Genomic DNA, 14,067 nt, shown 5'->3' on the forward strand with positions numbered 1-14,067 from the left:
AAATAAGTAATATATTGCTGCTGCTGAGACCGCCATGTGCTATCATAACATAGATGGTTTGACAATATCTGAGTGCAGGACAAAATTCGTTGAGTTAGGAGCTCATATACAACTGAATTAAGAAAAATACAGGCAGTGTAATTGTAGCTGTGTCAATGCTTTCATCTACAAGACTGAAACCCCATCGTTCGATTTGCCCAACTCTTTATTAAGCAATATTATTGACAGGAGGGAAGGCTATACAAATTCAAGAATCTGCATTCTTTATTCAATATTCATCTATTTAAAACTTCGCTGCAGTGCTCCCCATTCACATATGTTAGATTTTTGAAATGTTGCCACTGTTCAGATCTAGCGTCAAGAGAGTACATTGCAAACCATTCTCTTCCTAATGCGGCCTGCTTCGAACAATTATTGCTGTTAATGTTAATAATTATTACTGTTAATGTTAATAAATTGTTGGTTTTAATGAAAAAGTATCATCACCAACTTAAACCGCACCTTATAGCATGCCAAGTGTTCTCGACTGTAAAGCCTAGTTTACTCGACGACATTGGGTTGAGCCACTCGTTGCGTGGAATCAGTTGCACACAAATGGTTTCATATTTGACTGTAGACACGGTGAAACCAGTATACACTTCAGTTTCGTTGTTTTGTGGGTTAGTGAGACGTGTCTGAAATGAAAGTTTTGGCAGCTGCACGTCGCATGAGTTGCGATGGAATTAAAGCTTGTTGCATTGAATCTCTGCATAAGAAAAAAATAAGAAACGTGTTTCGATTTGTGACTGGATGAAGAAAAGACGTCAGCTCGGATGCTCGGCATCCTTGCTGAAATAATTTATAATGGAAGGCCCAAGAAGTTCTTTTAATTATCTTCGAATGTCACCAGAACTGTTCACATTTCTTCTAAATAGAGTTAATTATGCAATAAGGAATAAAGAAACTCTAATGCATGAACCACTGCCACCAGAACTGAAATTACATATCACATTGCATGCATTACAATCGAGAACAATCGCATGCTATAAGATGTGAGTTTAGTTGCTGACGACGTTTTTTCATTAACACCAATAAGTATTAACATCAACAGTAATAATTATTAACATTGACAGCAATAACTATTCGTAGCAGGCCACAATAAGAAGAGAATGGCTTGCAAACTACTCTCTTGAAGATAGATCTGCTCAGTGGCAATATTTCAAAATTCAAACATATGTGAATGGGGAGCACTGCTGCAACGTTTTAAATAGATGAATATTAATAAAGAATGCAGCTTCTTGATTTCTGTAGCCTTCCCTCCTGTCAACAATATCCCTTAAAAAAATAAAGAGAGTCGGCCAACTCGAACGATGGGATTTTAGTCTTATAGACAAGCTAGAATTACATTTGCTTGTATTTTTCTTAATCAGTTGTATATGTGTGCTCCTAATTCAATAAATTTTGCCCTGCAGCTCAGATATTGTCAAACTATCTGTGTTCTGATCGCACGTGATGGTCTCAGGAGCAGCAGTATGTTGTCTATTTTTGTAATCAGCATCAGTGAAATCCCACAAACACCTACGCAAAGGATAGACCTCCAAAAAGCGAACATTATTCTCCGTTCTCCACTTCATATTTCAGTTTGTCTTCACTCTGTGATCACACATAACCTCAAAACTCATGCAACTAGTGTCACCACAGTCTGAACACGCCAAATGTGTTTAGTTTCACCGACGAGTTGCGCTAATGCGCGGCGCGCATGTGCAGTGACCGTTAGCGCAGTTGCCTGCAACCTAGTGTCGTCGTGTAAAATGGGCTTAATGCACGCAATATGATACGGAATTTCAGCTTTGACGACAGTGCTTCATGCATTACAGTACCTTTATTCCTTATTGCACAATTAACTCTATTTAGAAGAAACGTGAGCAGTTCTGGTGACATTCTAAGATAATTAAAAGAACTTCTTGGATCTTCCGTTATAAATTATTTCAGAAAGGATGCTGAGCAACCGAGCTGACGTCTTTTCTTCATCCAGCCACGAATCGAAATACGTTTCCTATTTTTTTCTTATGCAGCGATTCCATGCAACAAGCTTTAACTCCATCAAATCTCGTGCGACGTGCAGCTGCCAAAACTTTCATTTCAGACACGACTCAGGGACCCACAAAACGACGAAACTGAAGTGTATAGTGGTGTTGCCGTATCATATATGAAACCACTTGCGTGAAACACATTCCACGTAACAAGTGGCGCACCCCAATGTCGTCGTGGAAACCAGACTTAAGTTACGTTGCTAACCCTACACTGCATGAATTTTTTTTAGTGCCAAAATATATATATGGTAGAAAATGTTCACCAATGAAGGGGCAAAATATTGAAAAAATTATATAACTCATTTAACAATGTGAAAGTGATTATTTATTACTTGTTGCCATTTGGCAACACCATGCATTTAGACATAACACACTCTCCAGTTACCAAAACTTTTACAACAGCAAATCAAACAGGTAAATTCAGTAAGAAATACATTTTATGGAACAAACATTTTATGAGATATTTGATTTTGAATTTAAATTTCATATTATTGCAGTGGCATTTAAAGCAGGGTAGTTCTGTGAAATAAATGTGAAAACATTAAAATCACAGTACATGATATTTAGTGAAACAGTTACCTTTCTTCCCTTAAGACACAGCTCCACATTACATTTTTCGCATTTAATAATGGTATAACCTTTGCAATTTTCATTTTTCAACCTGTATTTTTTATCTAAATAAACAGGCCAGTGTCCCACCTGATAGAATCTGACATTTTTAGTGGGATGGTGTGAAGTTGTCTTCTTCTTCTTCTTTGCTTGTGGTTTTTCTACAAAACTTGGCCTCCCTCTCTTTGGTGTAGAACTGAAAGCAATTTTGAGCAAAGTTTCAGCCAGTTCAATCCTGAAATTTGCTAATTGGAGCTCCTTAGCTTCAGACACTGGGCTGGTGATGCTGTTAACTCTGCAGTACAAAATCCAGCTGTTGACTGTGGCTACATCAACAAGATGGTAAAATATTCGAAAGTACCACTTCTTACTCCGGATTATGATTCTATATCTGCCAATGAGACTTTTTAGAAGATCCACTTCTCCCATATGCTTGTTATAAATTTGAACAATTTTTAGACAAGATACAAAAGTATGTTCCTTCCTACGTCTGTCATATCTCTTTACATTGCTTACAGGGTCACTTCCTACAGATGTGGATAACAACATGACTGTCTTGTTGTCCTGCCAGACTACATTTGAGATCTCCGTTCCTTCATAATTTCCAATAAATTCAAGTATTTTACCCCTTTCCTCTTTACTCAGGGACTTGTCGTCTGGGAATTTCTTATTGTGAACTCTATTTGTGCTAACAGTTCCTAGAGATAAAATGCCTCTTCCCTTCAAATAATGCATTAGCGGTATTGATATGTAATAATTATCAAAGTAAATTTTGTCATTTACATTCTCTGATACATTCCAGCATAATCTAGCAACCACATTGCTGCTGGCACCAAGATCCAGCTCTGCATCATTCTTGTCCCATTCATGTTCATGTCCTGTACACATCTCCATTTTGTAAGCATACCCAGATACACCAAAAAGTAAAAACAGTTTATAGTCACATTTATGGGGTTTATCTGGCATGTACATTTTGAGATGGTGCCTGGCTTTGGTAGCACACATCTACAGTTAATCACTCCTCCATTGGAACTGAATCAAGTTTTTCATTCAGGTGCATAAAAATAGGTCTTATCTTTTGGAGCTTGTCTACTCCATTAGTATTTGCTAAATTGTCTTGAAAGTGTAAGAAGCACCTCACTTGCTCAAATTTATTGACAGTAATATTATCCTGTACAACTGATGGGCCTGCCCACAATGTTATTCCAATATATCCTCACATTCTTCAGTGGTACAACAGAAGAGTGGATACAAACACCTAAAAACTTTAGAATATCTTCTACAGTAACATTGCTGGGCTTCGACAAATTCATCTGGGTACTATAAAGCGTAGATTCACGTGAAATCAACTCCTAAATATTTTCATTGAAAAAAATACGAAAAGAATTCATATGGAGTTTCCTTTGCTAATAGCTCATATAGTAAAGCTTCTTTTCCAAGAAAAGGTTGCTCTACATACTTCATCTCTCCTTCCTTCAACAACACATCTCGCATTTCTTCATCTGTGATGTATTTTTCTTACCTTGCGCAGATATTGCAGCAGAACTGTCTCTCGTAATTGAAGGTGTAGTTCCAGCTGCAACTACCGAGGTGTCTGCATTGGTTGACTGCCCAGCTCAATCAGAATCATTTGAAGTCACATTAGATTCAATAAGGTTAACAGTTTCACTGTATGATTTCACGAATTTATCGCTGGTGTCACATATTTCATCTTCATCACCACTGTCATCTTCACTTTCACTCAGAACTGGTATTGAAAACCAACTTTCTCCTGTCAACTCCTTTAATCGTCCATGGTCATCCACAAAATAAACTTTTTCAGGATTCATGATACTCAATCTGATAAAAGAAAGAACATCAATTCACTGAAATTGCAGAAACTTCATGAGTGCTGCTGGCAAGCTTTCTAAGCAAGTACTCGACAAGGCTATGACTGAATGCATAGTGTTGCCAAGCGGCAACACGTAATTTCCTTTACACAGAAACTTACTTTTAAGGAAAAATTAGTGTTTAACATGTTCTCTCCTACTATCAGATCTCTGTAACATGATAAAATTTTTTTACTTGACAGAAGTTATGTCAGTTTATAATTACATTAGGCAATTTAATGAGTAACAGTGAGTAAAATTCACTGGAGCGCTGTTTGTTGCATTTCTCCTCAATTCAAGACCGTGCTGCCATGTGTGGAGGAAACGATCAACTAAATCCTTAGAAGTTGAGCATCCCTCATTTCACTAGCTTTAGACGCCTGTTAGAATAGACTCCCATGTATACAATATGCTTGGTGTTGCCATCTCGCAACAAGAAGTATGACCGAAAAACGAAACGAAAATTAGCATTGCCAAACAGCAATACCACACAGTGTAAGATGAAGTTTCTTTCAGTGCGTCTATGTGGGTTATTTGTGTTTACGGTGTATTCTCTTAAGAAATGGCTTCAGTATTTAAGTTGCAATCATCGGAACCTTTTGTTGGTCAGAAATTGTGTAGTAACTGTATTTTAACTTCAGTACCGCTCAAATATTAGGTTTCAGTAACATGTTCCTGCCCGTCATCTCCATACTAATAGTATAGAGATCACTGGTTCCTGCACACTTGAAAACGTTTGAATGTTCAAAATTACATCTGTGACCATAGTCAGTATTGTTTACATTATAGTTATGAATAGCAGTGAGAGAATCCGGATTTGTGAGTGGTGTATTCTGTTGTTGTAATTAATGTTTCAGTGTTTCTGAAGTGGAAGTCCAAAGAAGAGACGACTCTGTGAAGCAGCTTTTTGTGTGGTTTATGGTTTATAAGCCTACTGGAAAACTCGCCATGTAAGACAAACGAGTAATTTCTCAAGCATGGTACCTCTATGGTGATGTGGTAATCCGAGCATTGTTAATAAAGAAATTAAATTCAGAGTTTGTTTCTTTTGATTCGTTTATCATATTACCTATAGTTGACAAAATTTTAATTGAAATGTTGAGTTGATAATTTCAAAATAAATTGGACTTTGTGCATAGCTGTCTCTAATGGCTTTGCCGCTTTTCACAGGTAAAGTAAGAATATTCACCAGTCCTTCAGCACGCATGTTTACGAGTCAGTTGTGGCAACAGAAATTACTGACTCAAAGCATAATTTGCTTGGTACACATAATTGGAAATTGCCTGTTTAGTTATAATTTTACGATTTTAGATTATAGTATTGCCTCAGAGTTTATCTTGCTGCCTTTCTTGGCTGTAGTTTAGTCTATATTTAACAGTTGTTTACTGATATGGTTAGTGATGGAAGTTTCACCACCAGCTCAGGCATAGAGCATTAAGCGTGCTGTTTTGATGTCGCTGGTGGCAGCAGCATGGTAGTCAAAGAGGCAGGCATTTAGGGACTTCGAGCATGAAGTATATGCATCTATAAAAGTCTTGGCTAAAAAGATACAGCTAGAATGCTAATTACTGTTCGAGTGATTATCCTTTACACAGTTAAATTTATTATCTTAAATATGTATCTATAACAAAATTCATGAACAACTTCCTAGTCATTTAATTGTTTGGTTTTGTAAGACATTGAAATAAAAATACAGAAGACACAGAAATCGTCTGGAAGTGGTAAGGAACATCAGATATAAGTAAATATTTTTGCTGAGTAAGATTAAAGTGTAAAAAATGCTGATGTCTGGTTGTTAAGAGACCTCTACCGTGACCACCAGCACCTTCATGCCAGACAATGGTTAATACACAACAGGGCAGTGCAAGACTTGGTCCCTAGTTCTCCTTGATTGAAGGAAGTAAAATTAAATATCTGAGGTATGCTGGAACTGTGTTATCAGTATATTGCTCAGTATGATTTAAAATGTTTGCATTGAAATGGCACTGACAGAGTATAATATATTTTGCAAACTGAGAATGGATACTTAACAGTTAATGTGGGAATATATTTCAGGAACCTGATGATTGTATTGACACACAAATAAACCCATCTGAATGGCACACTGGATTACACAAGCATTAGCTGTAAGTATAGAATAGGTAATTTACTCAGAAAACTTTCCATACGAATTACATTGTAAAAGTTAAGGGAAAGATGCAGTGCATAAATGAGGTCAACTTGGGCAGACAAGAACTGGTTTTGCTCAGATACATGGAAAACGAACTGTAGTATTATATTGCATATTTGGTGCAGTTTCCTGTGATCCCAACATATCTGAGGTGCAAATTTGTGGAGAGGAGAGATTGCATTGAACATATCTTGTATGGTGCACTTTTTGTTGCACTGCTGGCATGATGTCATCCATATTTCAAAATTAGGGGCCTAGAAATGAAACTCTCATCAGTTTTAATATTTCAAAATAAACACACCTGAAAAAGGAATCTAAATTATCATTTTCAGATAAATTGCAAAAGTTTTCTTGTTTTGCACATTTACAGCGGCTGACACTTAAAAGCACAGGGTTAGTCGCTCATGTCGACATTTATAAGTGTCGGCCACAGCGAACATGTTGAAGGTTTTAAATAATGAAGTAATTGTTACCATTCTGATATTAATGGATAACAGTGGGAACTATAGCAACGAAATAATGTAAATTACTTAAACCAGGAATTAAACAAATGAACATACCGAGTGATCAAAAAGTCAGTATAAATTTGAAAACTTAATAAACCACGGAATAATGTAGATAGAGAGGTAAAATTTGACACACGTCTGGAATGACATGGGGTTTTATTAGAACCAAAAAAAACAAAGTTCAAAAAATGTCCGACAGATGGCGCTGGGCAGCAAAACGTCAGTGACTGCGCATGACAATCGTGTACAAAAGGAGCTGTAATGAGAGACAGAATCAGATGCGCCAGCCGTCGCAGCATGTTGACATTATCTGAAAAGGCGCTTTTAGTGAAGCTGTATTATCAGAATGGCTATCGCCATAGAAAGGGGATTCGACCGGGTAAAGGTCTGTTGACAAATGCAGCTGTGGCGAGAATGATTTCGAAGTTCGAAGACACGGGTTGTTTAGATGATAGACCCCGTAGTGGCCGACCGAACACGAGGCGCAATGCTACTGAGATAGTTCAAGAAGAAATGGAGACTGTAGCGGATTCGTCTATGCACGGGGAAGTCAGCGCTCGTGCAGTCACACGTCGCACCGACATTCCATACACTACTGTTTGGTTGGCGCTTAGGTGTACCCACCGATGCTATCCGTGCAATATCCATCAGCATCATGAACTATTACCTGGCGATTTAGTGAAGCGGAGGGCATTTGCAGTGTGGGCGTTTCAAAAGATGGCTGACAATGACGATCGGTTGAGTAACGTGTTGTGGACCGACGAAGCTCATTTCACGCTCCGAGGGTCTGTCAATGCCCACAACTTTAGAATTTGGGCTACCGAAAATCCTAGAACTGTCGTGGAAACTCCATTGCACGACGAGAAAGTCACGGTATGGGTTGGATTTACCACACTGCCATTATCGGGCCTTTTTTCTTAGAGGAAATGCATGATTCTGGTTTTGGAACTGCTACCACGACGGGTGCGAGTTACGCCGATATGTTACAGAATCGCATCTTCCCCAGGGTGGCTGATAAACACCTGCTGGAACGTACTATGTTTATGTAGGATGGCGCTCCACCCCATATTGCTACATGCGTGAAAGATCAACTGTGCGCGTGGTTTGGTGATGATCGTGTGCTCAGCTGTCACTTTCGTCATGGCTGGCCTCCCAGGTTCCCAGACCTCAGTCCGTGCAATTATTGGCTTTGGGGTTACCTGAAGTCGCAAGTGTATCATGATCGACCGACATCTCTAGAGATGTTGGAAGACAACATCCAACGCCAATGCCTCACCATAACTCCGGACATGCTTTACAGTGCTGTTCACAACATTATTCCTCGACTACAGCTATTGTTGAGGAATGATGGTGGACATATTGAGCATTTCCTGTAAGGAACATCATCTTTGCTTTGTCTTACTTTGTTATGCTAATTATTGCTATTCTGATCAGATGAAGCGCCATCTGTCGGACATTTTTTGAACTTTTATATTTTTTTGGTTCTAATAAAACCATATGTCATTCCAAGCATGTGTGTCAATTTGTACCTCTCTATCTACATTATACCGTGATTTATTCAGTTTTCAAATTTATACTGACTTTTTGATCACACGGTAGCTTTGAACACAGTCATTACACACACTTCTTAGTCACTGCATATTTGTGTGCTATAACTAATACAGTACAATTTTTGTTTCCTCACCTTTGATCTGGGACACATGTTACATCTTCCTTGTTTTGCTAGATCAACTCTAGGCTTACAGAAGCCACATTTCAGAATTCTGGTAATTGGCAATCCTACTTCCTGTGCGGAAAGTGTGGGTTGATAGCTGTCTCTTCAGATATGGTCTCATCAACTGCCATTTTACGAACTTGAAGCAAAAATGTGGTTCTTCAGTTTTCGGTCAGTGACGAATATATTGCTAATGTATTTACCACAGAAAAACTCATGACGTTATACAACAGGTCGAGGCCATCTTCTGGAACACCTGCTGGTGCACTTCACAGCCAGTGCATAAATTTCTTCTTATGTTGTATCACAGTACTCTACTGTGTCAGGCTTGTTTGTTGCATTGCTCAATGAAGTAGCATTATGCCTTGAAGACAGTAAACCTACAGCCTTCTTAAGTTTGGATGAAACATATAAGTAAGTAATATATCAAAAAAACAAATAAGCTTTATATTTAGCTGTCAGGAACTCCTTTGGAAATCTGTCTTTTTATTATTTTTTACATGTGTGGCCTTTTTGTGTCCTCTTCCCAGTTTGACAAGTACATATACAGTTTCAAGATTATCCTCCAAAACTTTACAATCCTAGGAAATAAGCACAATGATTTGGACTTCACAGCATATGTCAAGAAATCAGAAGTTTCGGTTATTACTGAGCACCGGTATACAAAAAAAGAATCTGCTCATCTTTCAGCAGGGAGTTCAAGCCTTATGGTGATGTTGCAAAAAGTGGCAATAACTAGTCCCCCAAAGATGTAAGTTCTTTAAGTGTTGAAGGTGTCACTGAACTTTCTGTGACAAGCTGTAGATGGGAAAGGAAACATATAACATTAGATATCGAAAGATCTCTATCTGCAAGTACAGATATTTTTTTAGCTAATCTCTATCAGTTGCTTGTAGAGACAGATAGTAAATCTCTGGGAAAATGGCTGGGTAATTATGTTGATAATTGTTCACTGTCTAATACTATCTTATCTAACAAAAATCAGTCTTTACTGTTAAGGATTGTGAGTGACACACACACATCTGTGTGCACTGATTTGTAATATTGGGTACCCAGTGCTTTGTACTGGACTGCCTTCTTCTGTTGATTTATGTAAATGACTAAATACTGCTCCCCAAATTCAAGAGTAGTTTTGTACACTGTTGCTACATCGACTGTGTGCAAACGCAAAGGTCATGAGCAACTACAAATACTATGAAACTATATTACAAATGAAATAATTCAGAATTACAATGAAAGTCATTTCATTGTCAGCACAAGATAACAGAAGTAATGGATTTTAATCGCACAAGACAGATTTTGAAATACAGTTGTCTCTGGAACTGATATTACCACCAAAGCAAAATACATAAAAACCCTGGGAATAACAATACTGGGATATATTCGTTCACTCTGGCGTAAATATATATTTGCTACAAAAATGTAGAGCAAATAATGAAACAATCCACCCATGTACTGCGGTTTGCTTATCATATGTCAATGTATTCTAGTATAAAGTACAGAAGAAAAGTATGGGACGCCAAACACGAGCAGATCTTCATAAGCTTTTAAAGTTACAGAAGAGGGCTGTAAGAATAATTTGTGGTGCAGAACGAAGAGACTCATGCTGAGTTCTATTCCCTAAAGTTGGGATATTAACTATTATAAATTTGAACACTGATCAGCCAGAACATTATGGTCACCTACCTAATACCCGGTATGTTCACCTTTGGCATGGTTAACAGCAGTGATAATATTTGATAAATATTTTATAAATAAAATTCACTAAAACATCTGATAACAAGCCACAATTAAACAAAGCATATACTGTAACAATAATATGATTGGGTGGTCTAGCATCACTTCATAATAATTACACATCAGAGGGCACTATAATGCATTGAAAAAGTGCAACCCATTGCGCTTATGGAAGTTAAATAAAGTCTCCCTGGTTATACGTTACTGCGTAACTATGAATGAATTGGATGAATTCTCTCTCTTTTTTTTTTTTCAATCGTTCCTTTTCACTATCTCATATTGAGGGGCTCTATTTCCCGAATGTTATCACATTGAGGAGTTAAACTGTACTTTCAAATAACTTACCAGACAGAATGGCTGCTTATGTAAGAAACACAAAATCAAAACAAAAAAGTCTTTCCGATATATAAAGTGTACAGACACACAAAAACTTAACACACAGCCTGTGTTGCTTGTGAGTGTTGCTACTAGACCGAATTTTTCATTGTTGTTTCATGTATTGTTGATTAGCTATTTGAAGCAATTAATTATTACAGTATTATTGAAAAAAGTATGGTCTAACAATGGAGGACAAACACCCTTCTGATTTTTTATGTTGAAAAGTATGGCATAGGAAACAAAAATTCAGATAGTGAAACTTGTGCTTCCACTGAAAAAAATCCTGAAATTTGTAAAAAAAATTTGGAGGGATATTACATTAACTACAAATTTTCAAAAGTTTGTTGCTAAGACACAGCACTTAAATAATTTTTATATCATAGTTCTATTCTTTTACTTTCCAATGACACCAAATTGAATAAAATTGATTCATAAATAAAAAAAGTTATAGTGGTTAAAAACTTACAAGGCACTTCATTTCTCAAAGCCAGTTGGTAGAAGAGTGCACAGTTCAAAATGGTCTCCTAATTACAATTTTGGTCAAAAAATTCCAGAAAAAATATTTTAACCCTAACTCATTATGATCATTCTTACACCAAATTTTCAGAAAAATCTGCGAATTAAGGGCAACGGCCACTGGGTGATTTCACATGAAATTACCCGCAGAGCTCTGTTTTATTTTGAGGCACCCCTTTTATAAAATCTGATAAAGAACTGACCTAATCTGGGTATTTTCTGCCATTCCCTAATTCATGCTTTAGAGCAGAATAAAACTTCCTGCTCCAATGTTTATGTATTAATAGTTTGGCAGTAGCTGTCCTTTTAGCAACCACATTAAGATGAGGGGCTTTAATTTTCTGGTTAAGTTCTTCACAGGTACAACATACACCTGCTTGGGGCCAACCAAATCTGTAGCCAAAACTCTTGTTAAAACCATTAAAGTATGTGTAGTATGAGACAGTTCTGAATTCAGGATATTTCGTTCTGAACAGTTTCCACATTGTTTTTATTGATAGCTGAGGGCTCAGGTGGCATATTTTTTCGTGAGAATAATTTGATTCATACAATGGGAAAGATGTAATATGATTGTGAATCGCCTCATGCATTTCAGGTGCAAGCCATCTGGTAATACCTCTATCTCTTTTATCTTCTGCATTTTTAAATCTCTGACTCTTCTGACTCGCTTTTCACTCACAGAAAAACTGAAAGAACAGCTTTCATGCACACCTTCATTCGATCACTTCCTAGAAAAATGTGGTAAGAGAAAGTAGCACTTTTCACTACCTTGGGATTAGTTCTACCCTCTGGTCTTCTATGTTTAACTTCAACTACATCAATTATGCTTTGTATATACAAATTCTGGGCATTCTTACTAAGAATATTGAAAAATATTGAAAACAAGTCCCACAGATTGTCCAAACACTTTCTTGTACATCTAACAAAAGAAGTAAAAAGAAATAAACAAATGAGTAATTGTAGCAGTAAACAAAACATGGTCATCCTGAAGAAGATGGAGTACTGTTTAAAACAACTTTGTTTACCTATCACTAATATTGTTATTGTTTCAATTACAAACATTAAGTATAGCTTTGAAACAATAAATGTACAGCTGAATCATTAACACAAAAACGGAACAAGTAATGGAAGCAAAGTGCTTTACCTGCAGGAAAATTCAGGTTTTTTAGCCTCAACAATGTTGCTTCAGTGGTTAACATAACCTTCACCCTTGAGTCGGGCTGCTTTTACTTTGTTTACCTTGTATAATGACGGATTTGAACCACGTTTTCTTTTGCGTGATTTGTCAGCCTAATAACCACTACACACGCTATCAATGTCACTCATTTTATCGTTTGATGTGAACTAATTGTCAACTGAACAGCAATGGAACAAAGGCTGTATATCACAGGTTAGAAAAAAGCGGCAAACTGAAACAGCTGTTTACAATGCTGCCAACACATTTTTTTTTAAAGAGGCGGAAGTCAGTGATATACGCCCATTTACAGAAAACTGCGATATTTGGTCTGGGATTCTCGGTCAATGTGAGACATTAGAAACGCCCTTTTAGAACTAATCGATAGGCATATCTATCGGGTTTCTGAAACAACAAAAAACTGAAAATTGGCGAAATGTTGAGTTGCGTCCCTTTAAAAAAACTCGATTCAATTGTGGGGATGTATCAGTGGCGAAGTACAGGATGCAACTAAAGTTTGTACAGAAAAAGCCAAAATTATACTCTTCGTCTATCCGTCAATATACAGGGTGGCGGACGAAATGTTTTACTAATTGTTTCTTTCACAATTTACGACGCACATTAAATAACCCGCTGGGATCTCTACAGCAGTACCAGCAGAGCTTGGAAAATCAAATGAGTTACGAAATGACATGAAATTCACGATACCGCCACTAGGAGACTACTAAGCAGCAATGGCTGACAATGGAAGGCTGACGACACAGCAACGATCGGCAGTTGCGTTACTTTTTCATGAAACGAAAAGCCTTGTTGTGATTCAGAGGCGTTTTCAACAACAGTTTAACACACGATGGGTCCCTTGAAAGAAGACCATCCACAGATTGTACGACAAATTTGTACAGGAAGGAACAGTATTGGAAGCGAAGCGACCTCGGCATAAGCCTGTTTGTTCGCCGGGAATACTGAAGCGGTACGAGTTGCCATACAGAGAAGTCCCGGGAAATCGTGTAGAAAGGCAGCAGTGCAACTGGGAATATCCAGACGCTCCGTTCAACGCATTCTTAAAAGTGACCTCCATATGTACCCATACAAGATGACCTGTGCACAGAAGCTCACTGAAGAACGCAAGCAGTAGAGACTACTATTTGCTTAGTGGGCGGAGTATAGGGAAGAAACTCTCAACAATGTTTGATTTTCAGATGAGGCGCATTTTCATTTAGACGGTGTGGTGAACAAACAAAATGTACGCTTTTGGGCCACTGAAAACCCACAAGTGCTCCATGAACGATAACATTATCCTCCGAGGATTATAGAGTGGGCAGC

The 14,067-nt window shown here is 37.6% G+C and overlaps 1 long non-coding RNA gene across 2 annotated transcripts; it reads left to right on the top strand.

The window, feature by feature from the left end:
• Positions 1 to 3,032: 3,032 nt before the first annotated feature.
• On the top strand, positions 3,033 to 5,586 carry LOC124796556. Of its 2 annotated transcripts, none has more exons than XR_007016782.1 (2): positions 3,033 to 5,316; positions 5,407 to 5,586. It is a non-coding gene; the product is annotated as an uncharacterized LOC124796556 (long non-coding RNA). The 2 variants fall into 2 exon arrangements; XR_007016784.1 differs by having other exon boundaries at positions 3,033 to 5,044.
• Positions 5,587 to 14,067: the final 8,481 nt, after the last annotated feature.

Source organism: Schistocerca piceifrons, chromosome 1 (genome assembly GCF_021461385.2).
Source record: "Schistocerca piceifrons isolate TAMUIC-IGC-003096 chromosome 1, iqSchPice1.1, whole genome shotgun sequence".
Taxonomy (NCBI): Eukaryota; Metazoa; Arthropoda; class Insecta; order Orthoptera; family Acrididae; genus Schistocerca; species Schistocerca piceifrons.